This window comes from Ochlerotatus camptorhynchus, unplaced genomic scaffold, assembly GCF_037179485.1.
Source record: "Ochlerotatus camptorhynchus isolate MF236.1 unplaced genomic scaffold, CSIRO-AGI_Acam_v1.1 ptg000067l, whole genome shotgun sequence".
NCBI lineage: Eukaryota > Metazoa > Arthropoda > Insecta > Diptera > Culicidae > Ochlerotatus > Ochlerotatus camptorhynchus.
Window position 1 is genome coordinate 1,331,271 of NW_027040557.1, and position 16,898 is coordinate 1,348,168.

The 16,898-nt window shown below is 38.2% G+C and overlaps 1 protein-coding gene across 2 annotated transcripts in view; it reads left to right on the forward strand.

The window, feature by feature from the left end:
- LOC135697175 (tRNA dimethylallyltransferase) overlaps positions 1 to 16,898 on the forward strand; it is a 408,062-nt gene that overhangs the window by 332,280 nt on the left and 58,884 nt on the right. The window lies entirely within an intron of this gene.

Sequence of the window (16,898 nt, forward strand, 5' to 3'; positions counted from 1 at the left end):
CCCAAGGAGAAGCCAAGCCATAAAAGCGTGTATAGATGTCAGAAGATGTTCCCAGCTGCCGTTTATATTTACGGTCCATCATTCCCCACCACCGGACCCAGTTCACCGTCGTTTTCCAACTCTCCAAATCTTGATCTCTAATTGTCTTCTTTGTAAAACCACATTGTCGAGAATTAATTTCATTCCGTTTCATTCAACCACGGACGCACGACACGATGACGACTCCTAGACGGGAGACGCAAATCGTAGCAACCTTCGCCATCTCCCAACCGACCATCCGGGAGAAAGATCACGTTCTAATGCCGCACGACCCACAGTCTTCTTCGATGGTTGCAGAGGAGGGAAAATTTATCGCTTCATTTGTCGCAACTCGAAGTTTTTGACGTTCATTTACGCAAAGGCTCCCGTGGGCGACAAATGTAAACAAAAAGAAAATCTAAAGAATCGCGGGTCACTATGATCAGCCGCAGAGGGAAAACTAGGTATACATATTAAAAATGAAAACTATTTTTATTCGTTTCGTTTGAGATGCGAGAAGCGCGGGTCTGTGGGGAATTTCATCGTGTTTCACTTTCCTATGTAGAAACGCACGTTATGGCCGTAAAGTCGGTATGCGTAATTAAATTGCTAACCGAGAACGAGAATGCCGTAATTTTTCTGTTCGTGGAAGAACCCATAGATACCAATCGGAATGGGATTAAAATGGGGTAGCAAACATTAGCACCCTATTGCCGGGGATGATATTCAAATGTAAATGCAGTAGTCCATTAATATTCTAATCCCAATCGCAGTCATAAGAAGCGAGAAATGCTAACTAGGGGATTTCCAGGGAATTTATTTTGCAGCTGAATGCAAGGTTCTTCTCACTACAATTCACTGTAATGTGCTGTGACTCAATCGGAATATACACACTCAATCTAGCCCGGTAAAATCTCCAACAGCCGATTACCTCGGTATTTGCTTTTGCTAATATATCTGCAAAATATATGTTTGTTAGCTGAGATCGCAGCAAAAATCTAATTTGTTAGCTTAGTCTCGGAAATTGCCCGCAAAATAAATAGCACACTAAGAAATTATTACCGACTTCGGTAATTTGCTACCGAACTTTCAACAGCTGAACGTTTGGTAAAACTTTGACACTCATTTCAAAAGCTGTATAACTAAATTTTAATTTCAAAACACTGTCAGCCATTGTGGTGAAATTTTCCTTATTTTAAAGCCTTAAAATTAATTAAGTAAAATACTTGATTTTTACCGAACAGTCAGCTGTTGGTAGTTCGGTAAAAATTACCGAAGTCGGTAATCATTTCTAAGTGTGTGCTTAGGCATAGGTTGCCGCAAAAGTTTGATTTCAATAAGCTCTTCTTTTACTTTTTACTTCGACCGTCTGCATTTCTTTGGATGCATTGTATTGAACAAACTTCAGACAACGAACAATTCCTAAATACCTCCCTGAATTATTGAATTCGGGTTAAGATCAAAGCATGCTCGCATTATTTGCATTGGTTGTTGATGTAGACGTTTGAAATATTAATTCCACACTAATATGACGTCGATGACAAACAAAAAGTTAAGTTGACATGCCATCGTACATCTATCACTAAGCCACCTATAGTCGGTAAGAAATCCAAACAATCTTTCGTAGCTTTCATTCATCAACTGCCGAGCGTTGTTCCCAAGTCTAGGACGCCTTTAATATATGCATCAAAAGTACATACCACCAGACTGGGAATAACCGGTTCGCAATCAGAACTCTCTGTCATTAGAAATTAATCACCTCTGATTTGACGGGAATGGAATTTAGCAATTTGGAATTCTACTATCCATATGCGCGTGCCGCACCAGCACGCAATGTAGAGTTCCGCTCCCACCGCCTACTGCGATGTCCATTCATTGCATTCCACAGATCTATCACCTAAATAGCAAGCGGGGCTTTCACTGTGAAACAATCAAAATCTCATTACTGACTGTTAGCAGTTCAAAGTGCAAAATCATGACTGCTATTTTTAGATTTACGGTGATTTCAATTTGCATTCCCGCCTTGAACAGAATCAGGGACTCCCTGGCCGTACGTTTAAAGCAAACTAATCAACAGTATGCATTCAGATCGTATCTGGTGCATGGTTTAATGCCTCATCGAGATAAAATCGCTCGCAAAAGCTGGTCGTGATCGTATGTGCTGCTTGTCGTGTTGCTGCGAGCGGCGGTGACTTACAGATGGATGCAATGATTTGCATTCTTGAGAAAACTGCAAATTACTGGGGAATACCGCAGAGCGTGTGTGTGTGTGTGTGTGTGTGTGTGAGAAACAGGTTATTTTTTTTACTGTGGCGGTGCATGCTTTGAAAGGTTTTCTCTCTGTCAGAAGAACGGCGATCCGGGTTAGGTTCGGTGAATAATAGTGAAAGGGGGATAGGACACCCACCTGTGGAGCCTGCACTCAGAGCGCCTTGCGGTCAACACTTGATGTGTGATCGTTTTGAGGCATCTGTTGCGAGTGGGATAACAGGCAAGGTGTCTTTAGAGACTAAAGGTTTTTAGGTTATGTTTGTTTTGTGAATTAAAAAAAAATCTAATTCCTTCTTCCTTCTACTTTGTTTCAGGTATCTATTTTGAACAAAATTACCTAGAGCTATAAAAATGTCCTTATCCAGACACGTAAGTATTTAAATTTCTTCGAAAATTTCTACTTATTTCAAAATCAGTATCCTTTGATTTTTTTTATAAATTAAAACAAATCTCGATGAACATTTCAATCAGTCTTGTCTGGAATGCACAGTGGTCCAGGAATGCAATCTAGCAACAAAATTAATAACTCTAAAACGTTTCCTTTTAGTGACGTTGTGTCTTCGGCAATGTTTTTGTTTGTATAAATATCGCCAATTTTGATCAAAAAAGAATTGTACGAAACTGCTATTCAATTTTTTTTTATTTATTCATTTGGGAGGTTCGGTGTCTTGAGCAAAGTTGTTTTTTAGTGAATACTATGAAGCTCTTACGAAGTCGTCAAAATTTTAGCTCCCTTAGTTAACAAGATATTTTTTTTTAGATTTAAGGTCTAAAATCAGTTTTTTACACTTTTTTTCTTATCAAAAGTATTAGTTATTATGTCGTATTTCAACATTGTCGAAGATACTGCCCTGTTTTGCCGTAACGTTTCAAATATATTTGACAAAAACCATTAAATTTGACAAAACTTTAAAAAATCATATCTACGTAATCGCACAAATCGCATCCTAGAATGTTCAGGGCTAATAATAGCATACTGGATATATATATAGACAATTTTAAAGGTAGAAACTCCTTGATGTATGGAAAATTTCGTGTAATTCAAGTTAATTTTAGAACAGATTTAATTTTTGTGTGTACTACTCAAAAAAGCTGAAGAAAACGCACTCCATTCAAATGAAAATAACGTGATTCCAGAACATTTCAATTGTATGTCTTAGTTTTGAGGTTACGTCGTAAATAATATTCGATTTAAGTACACTCGACTGTGTTTATACGCGATTTTCATGTATTACCACCATATTTATTATTCAATGGTTTTTTCCGGATTTTTTTAAACAAGTTGAATTAAATTTGGTTGCAATTTGATATCACACGATTAAAAATAGAGGCAGAAAAAAATCACGTAAAACATTTTCGTGATACAGAATGTCGATATTTTCTCCATTTCTGGGATACTAAATTTGGTTTATCCGCCGTATTGATCAATTTTCCACATTTGTTTGTAAGCATAAGCATGATAGCATGATAGTGGTTTACCACCCATTGTAGCACGGAAACTAAGTCCGATAGCAGTGGACTCTCTTCCCTGTTTGTCTTGATCAAGCTTAATAACCTCTTATTTTACCTTTTATGTGATATTTATCATCACAGAAGCCAACTTTGAATCGTAGACCAGGTCCATTCACAATACACTCGTTCCGGAAAGGGGCTCTATGGTACTACTCATCATGTATAGTCATCTTCTTCTTCAGGTTCGTTCACCACCCGGAATGAACGCTCGGTGCGGTTAGTAATATCTAATAGTGTTACATGAAAACGAAAAAGAGATACAAGCAGGATTCGTTTTTTGAAGTAAAAGTTTCATCTGAATACCCGACTAACCATATCGTATCTTAGTGACATTGTCTCACTCTTAACCTACATTTAAAGTTATTTTGTGATTATATGGTTACTTGGTTACTTACTCACATAAAATGTTGTGCAAGTACCACCAGTTCAATGACGCCCAACTATGGACAGTTCAATGCTATTGAATTAGCGAACACCAACATGATTAGCTGCTAGGAAACACCAAAGAATGTTTAGAGATAAAGCTAAAAATACAGTTTTAACTGTACTAACTATCAGTAATAAACATCAAGCAGTCCCATATTGGTCCCTGACAACCCACGGTGCATGGTAATGTGGGCCATCAGAATGATTCATCGGTTGCGAAGTGAAGTACTTCTCAAACTGACGTGATACATTTCACAATGTTACAACTTTATCCTAACGTAACCAGACCACACCAGAAACCCATCCCCACACAAAATCAAATAAATAGGTTTCTGTAGGGCAACCACGCCCGGACATAAATGAGAATATGGGTATACAGCTTCACTACTGCAACTAAGGACATTTGTTGGTAAGCATAAGATAAGATCTCAAAAACTTTTCAGCGTCTCAGAATCTTGAAAAACTTTCTAAATCCTGGATCTTGAATTTCTGTGGCCACAATCTTGAATTTCTGTGGCCACAATCTTGAACAAATTTCAATATTGGTATTAAATATATAATTTCTTCGGAAATCTTAACAGCATATATTTTTTTAATTTCTCAAGAATTACATTAGAATCCTACAATGTATTCAGAGCCAGGCATGGAAAATCATTTACATTCATTTCATGCATTCATTTACATTCATTTGCCTCTAACTTTTTTCATCAACAGTTTCCGTAAAATAATGTATAGAGCTTTAGTAGGTTTTGTTATTAGCTAAAACTTTTGCCCATAACTCAAATCTGTATCTTTTATGTATCACGAATTCGAGCGGGCAGAACTCGTTACTGTTTTTCAGTGAATGTAAATTACATTCACTGAAAAACAGTAGTGGGTTCTGTTTGCTCTGGTTTGTCATGCATAAGAGATATGGATTTGAGTTCTTAACAAAAGTTGTATCAAATAACAAAACCTATAAAAGCTCCATACATCATTTTGCGGAATTCTGTCGATGAAATAAGTTAGGGGCAAATGAATGTAAATGCTTTCATGATTTCCCTCAATATTCTTATGGTTCTTTGTAGTATTCCTCCAAAACTATTAAGGAATTCCCTCCAGAAAACTCAAATTCAGAATTTCATTCTAAAATTATCCACAGTTTTCGCTAAATTTTAAAGAAATTTCTCGTCATAATTCTCTTTCAAATTCCTTTGCAGTACACCCTAAATAATAAAGAAACCTTGAAAATCTCATCCGATTGAGTATGGAGTTCACCTCAGAATTATCTTGGAATTCTTATCAGAATTATTTACGAATTCCACTCAAGATTTTCCAGAAAATACCTTGAGATTAACCTCAGCTTTCTCAAAGTATTATCCCAAAATTTAATTGGAACTAACCTCAGGTTTCCCTTGAAATCCCTTTCAAAGAAAATCCAAAGGGATTTCTGAAAGAAATCGAACGAAACTTCCGACAGAAGCCAGAAGCGCTTCTTACATTTCTCCCAATAATTCTCTTTCAAATTCCTTTGCAATATTCCTCAGAATTACCTTGGTATACCCTGAAGAATATATATATTTTCAAAATCTCCTCCGAATTCCCGTGGAATTCACTTCCGAAATATCTTGGAATTCTTATCAGGATTATCTAAAAGTTCTCCTCAAGATTTTCCAGAAAATTCGCTTGAGAATAACCTCAGCTTTCTCAAAGTATTCTGTCAGAATTCCATTGGAACTCGCCTCAGATACACGGCGAATGAGAACGACTCAAATTTGAGTTTAGTTCACTCATAATCGCCAAAAGTGCAGGAACTCAGCGATGAGTAAAAATTGTCTCATGGTTTCCTGTGGAAAACCTAAAAAATCTGCCGGAAAATGAGGAAATTTACAAAAAATTTATTCAGTCTCGGAGTAGTACCAATAGACTGAGTGAATCCAATCTTTACTTTTCTCAAATTCAGGAATTTTTCCCTGGAAAATCCTAGAAAAGCCTGGGAAAACATGAGGCAAATTAACTCATCGCTGAGTTCCTGCACTTTTGGCGATTATGAGTGAACTAAACTCAAATTTGAGTCGTTCTCATTCGCCGTGTAGGAATTCCCCTTTTATAACTAAAAAACCTCTTTTCGGTAACTGTTTTCCGAGTAGCAGATAGTAGCTGCTACTCGGAAAACAGTTACCGAAAAGAGGTTTTTTAGTTATAAAAGTCATGTTAAGTATACATTTTCACTAAATCTAGATCACGCCACAAGGGAAATAACTTACGGGGAAATTGTTTAATATTTTTCGGGGGAAGTACACGGCCGATTAAACCAACTCAAATTTGAGTTTCGTTCACTCAAATTTGAGTTTCGTTTGCTCAAATTCGCAAAAAAAAACGTAGGTTACGCTGTGAGTAAAATTTTGTTCGATTTTCCATAATTTTTTTCGAATATGAGGAAAATCAAGAAAGGTTTCACTCATCGTCGCTTTTCCACATATTCGAGTAGATTTTTGAGGAAAAGTGAGGAAATTTTTTTCTCCGTCTATGAGTAACCACGTTTTTGTGATTTTGAGTGAAACCCCGCTCAATTTTGAGTCTATTTCATCGACCGTGCATGAAAAATAATACAGAAGATTTCGGAAGAATCTTTCGAGTAATGTTTTAGAATAAGCTTTTGAAGGAAGCGAAGAATTTGTTCAAAGAAATTCTCAAGAAACATCCGGAAAAAGTCGGAAAATGCTTCCAGTCCAAAACCTTCTGAGAGAATTTGACAACTCCAGAAGTAATTCGAGATATTTTTTAGTAGATAGCGGATGTTCCAGAGGAAATCCAAAGGTACTTCCGGAAGAAATCGAAAGAAGCGCTTCTTGGATACTTTGGAATAATCTTCCCAGGGAAAGTCAGAATAAAGGCCGTAAGTTACTTGAGACACGTTCGGGGGAAGTCAAAAAGACTTCTGGGGAATGAGAAATACCGTGGACGTCGGAAAAAAAATTCCAGGAAAACATGGAAAAATCTTACGGGGAAAGTTGAAAGAAAATTTTAGACAAATTCAAAAGAAACTATCTGAAGGTATCAGAATAAATTTCTAAGGAAAGGTGGGAAACAATTCTGTAGGAAGCCAGGAGAATTTAGAAATAAACTTCCAGGGGAAGTTGAAAGTGTGGGAAAATATTACAGTAGGACGAAATAAAAAAAAAAGTGGGACATGGCCATTTTGAGTTTAGCATTTTGATGTCTTCTAGAATGTTCTTTCGTTTTTTGAGTACTTTATTTGAGTGGTGAAAATATTTGATTAAGGGGGGACTCAAAAATTACTTGTTAAATTGATGAACATCGTAGATGAAGTAATTTTAAGAAACTTCGCCGAAGACGGCAATTTTCTATCTCTCAAGTGGACAAAGTTAGAGGGTGAAAATAGACCTCAAAAACCATTTTTTTTACCATAACTTTTTTGATTGAATTTTCCCATTTTTTCAATGTTGTACAAAGTTGTAAGTGCTCTAAAAATGTTACATATACAATGCATAGGGGGATCCAAGGGGGTGCGTAATTAATTTTCTAATAAAATACCTCAATGTTTCGTTATGTTTTGCTGTTTTCATGACCACTGTTCCAAGTACGTACATTAGGGTGGGTTGCAGCTTCCACAAAGTTGTTTGGTATAGTATTCTCAATATAAGTCCGAGCTTTGGTGAAATGTGAGCAATATTCGGATTTTTGGTTAGCAAATAAATAGGATCGTTCCTTTTCCAATACCAAATTCGTTCAAACTTTGCTCAGTTGTTGAGAACCTGAATAGGCATTGAAAGAGCAATGTGGAACCCTCCCTAATGTAAAAATTTGGGGCATTCATTCAGTTTTCTTGATTTTTTTTTTTATAAAGATTGAATGGGAGGATGTTTTGAAATAATCAACTTTTTAAATGTTTTTAAATATTAATTTACTAAGTATTTTCTTTCAGTGTATTTTTTTTCCTTAAAGCTAATTTAATTGCCTACAACAACTTTTTCTCAGATGCCATTTTGATCAGATCAATAGTTTTTATGTTATGGTTTTTTGAAAAAATATAATCCATTTTTTTTAATACACCCTTTTCAAAAGTGTCTAAATATTAACCATCATCCAAATAAACCCAAATTAAAACCTTAAAGGTTGTCAAAATGATTTCCGTATCTTGGTTTATCAACTTCTTCAGGAGCGATTTATGCGGTTGTAATATAGTTTTATTGTAGTCATCAAAAGGCCATTAAAACTTTCTGGAGGAGGTTTTATGCTTTCATTTTAAATAACCATATATAGAGTGTGATAAAACTAACATAAAACCTATGCTCCTAATGTAGTTGGCATATCAAGTTTTAATGCTGCATTAAAATTGAGCCAATTTGTCATGGCATGGCTTTATAACGGTTAACAAGAGGTTGTTTAAGCAATGTGGTCGTCAGTTTTATAATTTGGTTATATCAACTACTATAAAACTTCAATAATACAAAAATCGTTCCTTGGGTACTCCATTTTTGCCATATAACTTCGTCCACTTCAGGGATAGAAAATTGTCGTCTTCGACAAAGTTTCTTAAAATGACTTCATCTAAAATGTTTCCATAGATGATTATTTTTCCTCGATTTGTTTTCCGTCGATCTTGTTTTCCGTACTAAGTACCAATGCTACCGTCGCCAGGTAGGCAGCTCCCACACCTGGACCCTACCTATCTATCCATCAACTCATGGACCGGGGACCAACGGCTTTACTTCCCTTCTGAAATTTATACCTCACAAAATCCCAGTGGCGCCGACTGGGATTGAACCCAGGCCTTTTGAGGTGAGAGGCAATCACGTTTACCACGTCAATTTCAACAAGACATACAAAAGTTATTTTTTTTATCTGAGTGTATATTTCTCTTAAGCGCGAATTTTCAACACTCATATAAAGTATTAAAAAAATGAACCAACATTCTACAAGACAGCAAAATGCAGCAGCAAAGACCACACTAGGGGTAGCAAGAACAACCTATGAAGAAAATTCCGTGGGTAAAACTGTGTTATGCTTCATGGATCATTCAGCATGAGGTTAAAAAAAATATTCAAACGAAAAACATACACTTTAGACAATTAATGGTAATTAATGGTCATAAAGCATCGAAACCCAGACACTTAGGTGACAAATCTGAACTATGTTAAAAGTTGACTATCATTGCCTACCATGCTCAAAACAGCTCGTAAATGTTATCTTGATCTTTTAGTATTTATTGCTCAGAATAATCACACATATTTATTATGTTGCAAAGCAACGTAAAATTTAAGTTAAAAAAAAACGTTTTATACATTGATTGTGCCAATTTGTAGCCGACACTGGCCGATCTAAGTTAAATCTTCCTAGAAAGAAGAGATCGAGCCAGCTTGACTACTACCGAAGTTATTGTCAACCGCATTCACCTCTTCTGAGTTCGAATACGAAGACAACGATTCCTGATCATCGTCGTCTGCCTCGATGTTGAGTACATTCGTTGATTTCGCCGTACCTTCTCTATGGTGTCTCAATGTCGGATCATTTGTATCTATACGATAAGCGTAGTACTCGAGCATGCGTAGGTTCTCTACATCTCTGCACGCCAGCCTAGACCTGTAGTGAGGCCGCATATTCTCCCACACTATCTCAAATAGTCACTCCTGATCCAGAGGACAGCTTAACAGCTTATTCAGACGCTCTACCGCCATCTTAAACGTTAAGAACGTCTCATTTCTTAGTTGTTTCTTCTCATAGATTTTCTGCCTGTTTCCTTGGTCTTTGTTGGGATTCCCGTACATATATCGTATTTTTCGCTCAAAATCCACCCAACACGAAAATTCATCCGCATAACACAGATACCAATCGAACGCTTCACCACGCAAGATGGTATGTATTCGTTGAAGAAAGATGTCGCCCGAAATCCGATCCATCGTAGCTAACCTGCGAATTTTGTGTAGGAAATCTTCCAACGACCTCTGACGTGAATCTCCACTAAAAGTTAAATGCCATTTTTCCATTCGGCAATCTGCATTTATAATATCCGTTTTGGGCTATCCGATGTTGAGGTCGACCTGGCTGATAACCTCGCCCGTTTCTGCCTCCGTAGTCGTCTAACCTATTGATTGGATCAGAACGATGACCCGGCGGTGGGCAATCTTCTCGGTTCCTGTCTCTGCCATCGTCTAATCGATTACTCGATCTGTTGCCAAAGCTATCGAATCTATCGAATGAGTCAAGCTGATAGTCAGCTGGTTGATACATTTCTTCCTGCCTGTCTCCGCTATCTCTTAATTTATTATAAGGCCGATGGGATGCTTGGTTAACGGGATCTCTGAACCTACTACCCATTTGTTCACGTTGTCCGTGGTCAGTCTGGTACATTTCGTCTACTTTACGACCCCTGTCCTCTAACGGATTCCATGAGTGTTTTCTCGAGTCTGGAGAACGATCGTCACGCCATCTGTTGCCTTCGCCATAACCGCTTCCAGCCTCGTCAACCCAGTAGTGCTTGTAGCTCCCTGAACCTGTGCCAACCCCACTTTTTGTTTCCTTGGGCTCCGAACGACGGTTGTCTTTCATCGGTTGTTGAAAAGCGTCTAACCCTTTTGGAGTGGCTTCTACCTATTTTGCTGACAGTCACCCCTGGAATGCATTGACTCGCTGATTTTCGAGTTTCTTGTCCAGGTTTTCTTCTGCTATTTAAAGACACGATACAACTCTCTCTCCAGCTGAACGATTCTCTTCCTTAGATTTTCTGTTTCCTCCTCTTTTTGGTCAGTGTGGTCTTTGGGATAACTCCCAAATTCTTCTTTACTTGCTTCTTTGCTTGTTTTTGCAGTGTTTCATGCTCCTCTTCTTGTGAACTCTCCCCTTCTACTGCCCAATTTCATCTTCTATCTCATTTTCTTGTTCGTGTTCTTCTTGTCCTTCTCATTTTCGTCATCTGTCTTTGTCTGTCTTTCCTCTAATCATCACTTACTACCAAATTTGTTCAATAACTTCCTTATTTCTCCTCCAAGTCTATTGCGCAATTGCTCTCCCCTTGGGTTGCGAGAAATACTACGCTCGACCCTAAGAGCGTAATGCTTTAACCGCGACATGCATCTCTCCTCATGTCCGCCTTCCAATTGCTCCGCTATATTTTCAATTTTGATCGAATTCTTGATCGATTTTAATCAATTTTAATTCGATTCCCTTGCAATTATTATCGATATTCCTTTGAAACTTTCCTGACAATTCCATTTTATGTATTATATTGCCAGCAATATTTCGAAGAAATCTCCATAGTATTCTCGTCAGAACAATCTTGCAATTCACGTTTGACTCACCTTTTTTCCTTGAAAAATATCTCAAATTACCTTGAAATTCCAATTGAATTCCCTTGAAATATTTCAAATTTCGGACTTAACAATATTACCTAAATTACCGAACTTTCTCAATTGATTGCAATCTTGGAGCCTGATAAATGTAAAGTTGTTTGTATTAAACCGGCACGGGAATTTTAATTCTTTGCTCTGTCACTATCTAAACAGGTACTTTTTCAATGATCAAACTTAAAAATGTGTAAACATCGGTGCCAAATATCCTTTCCGAAAGGCGTTAAAATGATAATCCAAGCGAGCGTTGAAATTTTGACACAAGGAAACGAGTGCTTTAGTGGATCAACTGTTGTTTGACCGTTTGAAAAACAATTAGATGTGATTTATTGCTTCCGGTAAAGTGGCTTGATTGGTTTAAACATGTCACAAGTGGAGAGCTTTACCGAGCCGAAACAAGGGGCTATCTTGTTTCCAAAATAAAAAATAAAAATATATATTATACAACCCTTCACACGCCTGGCACTGAAACGTCGCGCCGCGGTGGGTTAAATTATGACAAATTGATTAACCTCTTCGAGTAACTTACACTTTCGGACCCTCGCCGTCCATTCCAACTGGCACGCTGCCCAATTTATGCTGCCCTGTGTAACCCGTCCGCCGCGTCGTCGTCCACTTATTGATTTATAAAGGCGCGTCTCTGCACTGGTTATTAGTCATAGTTCAGCTGCCCGAGTCGAGCAGTGGAACACAATTTGCCACTAATTAAGCTGTTAAAAGGAATTCGCATCATAAGTTTTCCGCTTCGCCATCTATATTTTCGTAATACAGATCGTAGATGGTTGATAAGGCCCCAACTTTGTCTCGAGGTCATGAAAAAATTACAACCACTCTGCGATGGAAATGGATATGGTTTGAATTAATACGGCGCGAGTGAACCGTGCGCAGTAGGCTGTGAAATCTATCGGTTAGGTTCAAACTATCAGGGTTTGATCCTTATCATCAGGAAAGAAAAAAAAATGAATCATTTTTTTCCGCTTACTGCGCAACGCTTTTGAAATAAGATATTGGATTGATTTTCTTAAGCCGCAACAGAAAATGGTAGCAAACCTGCAAAGCCTCTAATCGAACCAAAAGAACCGAACCGCACAAACCGCGACCAATATAATAGACGAAGCCTCCGAATTCGATCGACAAATGCCTGAGAGCTAGGCGGCCCTGAGGGGAAATATATAGCTGGCGACGTAATTTATGCTCCACGCATAACTAAAACATAAAACCAAGCATGCTTTGGATGGAAGCAAGCCGCTCAGACCGTGCTCAAGAAGACGGCGGTCATAGACTTGTAGACTGGGGGGACGATCCTAAATGTCAAAATGTGTACACGCATTGCCGGGTGGCTGTGTTGGACAGACACATGAAATCTGAGACTAGGATTTGATGCAAACGCTCGATCGGCCGTGGCAGTTAAGTGGATTAGCAGGGTCACTTAGATCGGTGGTCAAACAGCTGATCTGTCCGCACATAACCTGTTATTACCCGTTCGTCGGAGGAAGCGTACCAGGAACAGCAGACCGGTTTTCCTTTTTTTTTTTGGGTAACATGGTTGTAATCTTCCGCAAGACGGCTCCATTTACGATAGGTGTGTCTTTTTCCATCACCGACGTCGAGCTTGCGATAAGGTCGCGAATCGAAATGGTTGGCGATTACGAAAGGCTCGTTCATATACTACCGCGAAACCCTCAGACGAGATATCGAAAGCTCTCATCGAAATGACTAATTTATATATTACGCACCAATCGGCCCAACAACCAGTTTGTCCGTCGACGACTCGGTACGTTTTTTTCCTAACTTGTCTATCAAGAGTCTGTATAGCTGATTAGGTTTGTTTGGATAATCTGGTGTAGTCCCTTGCCAACAGCCAGCCGTAGTCGATTGAATATGCGCGACGTAAACCGGCTGATATCGGTAGGGGCCAATCGGTTTCGCATATTAGATTATGTATACATAAATTAGATATTAAGATATACCGCGGGCAGACCGACAGAGGGGAGAAGAGCAAGTTATGAGTCGGGCGGCATTTTTCTTTGCCAGATACCGAAGCACCCTGGGGAGTCTTTTGTTTACGAAACAGGAGTTACGGAAATGAAATCATAGTCGGCGGGTGCGAAATGGTTGCTAACGGCGCTCGGCGTAGATAACCTACATCTACATATATTCGCAGAGATGAACCAGCCTACGGCTGAAAGTCTCTTAAATAAAGAAATCCAAGCAATCTACATCTACATATGTACGTCGTTTCGCAGCAGGCGTTGGGAATCAACGTTGCTTTTTTTGCTGGAAAATCGAACTGGTTCTAGTTGGTTAACTGATTCAATTGTATTATTTTGGTCCAATGAGAACTTATCGAAATTTTAGCTTGGTGGAATATGTCTCTTAGCGAATAAGCATCGCCACAAAAATACCATTTGGTTATGGTTGCAAAGTGTATTTTGTGAGTTAATTAGAATAAGCTGGAATTCGAGACCTCAAAAAAAAAACTCCAGGCCTTAGGATCTTAACAATACAGATCGGTCTCAATTATCCGGAGGCTTAGAAAAATTCACCTCGGATAATCGAATCACCCGAGCCATTTTTTTACGTAGGACTACGTCTGTGATTTCAATATGGGGGTACACTTTGTGAAAATCTAAAATGGAACATGTAACAACATTATGAAAGATTTTGACCGTTAATAACTCAGCTGCCCCTGGACCAATTTCAATAATTTTATCACCAATCGATCAGAAATATTTCTACGCATCTTCATCATCATCTTCATCATTTTTCAAGATGTCACTATTGAAAATTGCATGAAGGTGCAACTGTTGCTATGAAAATTAAAATTATCAAGATTGCCTGCGAAAAACGATTTCCCAAACACAGATTTCAAAGTTGAATTCCATTCGGTCTCACCTAACGGTGTTTATTCAATCACCGCGTGATGAGTGGTGGTGTTCTCCAGTACACAACGAAAGGCTCCTTGCAAGCAGCGAGCTGTAGCCCACATGAGCATCCAGAGAAGGAGGAAGAAGCCGCACCGCTATTGATCGGAATCAGTAGCTCTTTGTGAGTCGCTGTGGGCCATCTATGTCAAGCTCGTCATACGAGAGTATAAACAGAGAGAACCCTGCACAAATTCCTATTCCTACACAAAATACAAGCTCCTGCTGCAGTTAACAAATAACATTTATTATATAAGACCACGTAGTCCTACGTCACCATTGCGTACAACCCAATAGGGCTGTCCCTTGTAGTTTTTGTTCAAGATTTCAGCTTGATCATGTATTATTCTGAAGAACCTCATTTGCCCAACAATTCAAATCACATTTCCCAGTTATTCTCTCAAACACCAGGTTGCTCAAAAATTATTCCAAAGTCAGATAATAATAGATCTCCAAAAATTTCTCAGGATATTTTTTCAACACTTCAGTTTGATCATGTATCGTTCTGAAGATCTTCAACTGTACAAAAATTAAAAACATCTCCCAGATATCGTTTCATTATACCGTTCCGATTCAAATTTCGGACGATTCAAATTTCGGACACTTTCATTTTTAATTAAATATTACATCCAGTTAGAAACAAAGTAATAATGTTAGATGATCGTGGAGGGCACTAGTCAAAAAAATTTAAAATTTACAAGACATGTGGATCATATTCGACCGAGATAATCAACTTTTAAAAGTGTCCGAAATTCGAGTTTAAGTGTCCGAAATTTGAATCGGCACGGTACCAGGATGCTCAGAAATAATTCAAAAGGCCTTCAAATGATCAGAGATCTCAAAAAATCCTCAAGATATTTGTTTTAGGCTTTGATCAGGTATCAATTCAAATCACGATGAAGTAATGCAATTGGGTTGTAGCGGAATTTTCTGCTGTTTTATTCAAATCACGTTTCCCAGTTATTCTCTCAAACTCCAGGTTGCTCAGAAATTATTAAAAAGTCCTCCAAATGATCATGCAGCTACAAAAACTCCTCAGGATATTTTTTCAAGACTTCAGTTTGATCAGGTATCATTTTAAAGATCTTCATCTGCCCAACAATTGAAATCGCATTTCTCAGATTTTTCCTCAACTAGCTCAGAAATTATTTCAAAGACCTTCAGGTGATTTTTTCGATTATTAGAGAGACTTTCTCCCTTCAGGTGATCATGAATCTCCAAAAAGTCTTCAGAAGTTTTGTTCAAGACTTGATCAGGTATCATGCACGACAATTTAAATCACATCTCTCAGATATACCAGGTTGCTCAGAAATGATTGCAAAGACCTCCAGGTGATCAAAGATCTCAAAAATTCCTCTACCCAACGATCCAAATCATATCTCGCATGAATTTTCAAGATACCAGGTTACTCAGAAATTATTCAGAAGTCCTCCAAGTGATCATAGATCTCCAAAATACCCTCAAGATAGTTGTTTTAGACTTCAGCTTGATCAGGTATCATTCTGAAGATCTTCAACTGCCCAAAATTCAAATCACATCTCCAAGATATTCTCAAAGATTAGTTGCTCAGAAATTAATTAAAATAACACCAATCCTCAATATGTTATTTCAACATTTCAGATTCAGGTATGATTCTTAAGATATCCAAGTATTCCTTAAATCATGTCGCATCTCTCAGATTTTTTTTTCATATGAAACACAGCAGCTTAGAAATAATTCCAAAGTCCTTCATGTGTCCTTAGATCTCCATAAAGTCGTCTGGATATTTCTTCAAGGCGATTGATTGTACTAAAGATCTCAATCTGATCAACAATTTATATCAGTCTCGGATCTCTCGGATATTCTCCGGGTGGTTCTGAAAATGTTCCAAAGACCATCAGGTGATCAGAGATCTTTGTTTTCTAGGCTTCTGGTTGATCATGTTTTGTTCTGAAAATCTTCAACTATGCAACAATTCAAGTAAAATTTCCAACTATGACCAAATAACTTCAGACTGAACTGTACAAAGACCTTAGGGAACATCCATAAGCCATTTGTTAATCCCCTCCCCTTCCCCTTGGTACCACTGGGGAAGTGGTTTGTGGTGGTTTTTGTAGAGCTGCCTTCCACTACAGTTGTGCACAAATAACGGAAGAACTATACAAAGAAATAAGCTGGTAACGCTCGCTTTAAAAACGCTATGACATCAACGAACGCGGCTGCGATCGAACTCAATGACACGTACCAAAAAATAATTGAGGAGATCAAGAGTGAGATAAAAGATAGCCTAATTGCCGAAATTAGGCAGGAGATCCAGGGTGGATTCAACAAGCTCTCTCCAGCAGTGTTATCTCCTCTTCCTCCTCGAATGTGCACGTTTGGTAATCCAAAAACGCCAAAGAGACCCCGTGACGACGAA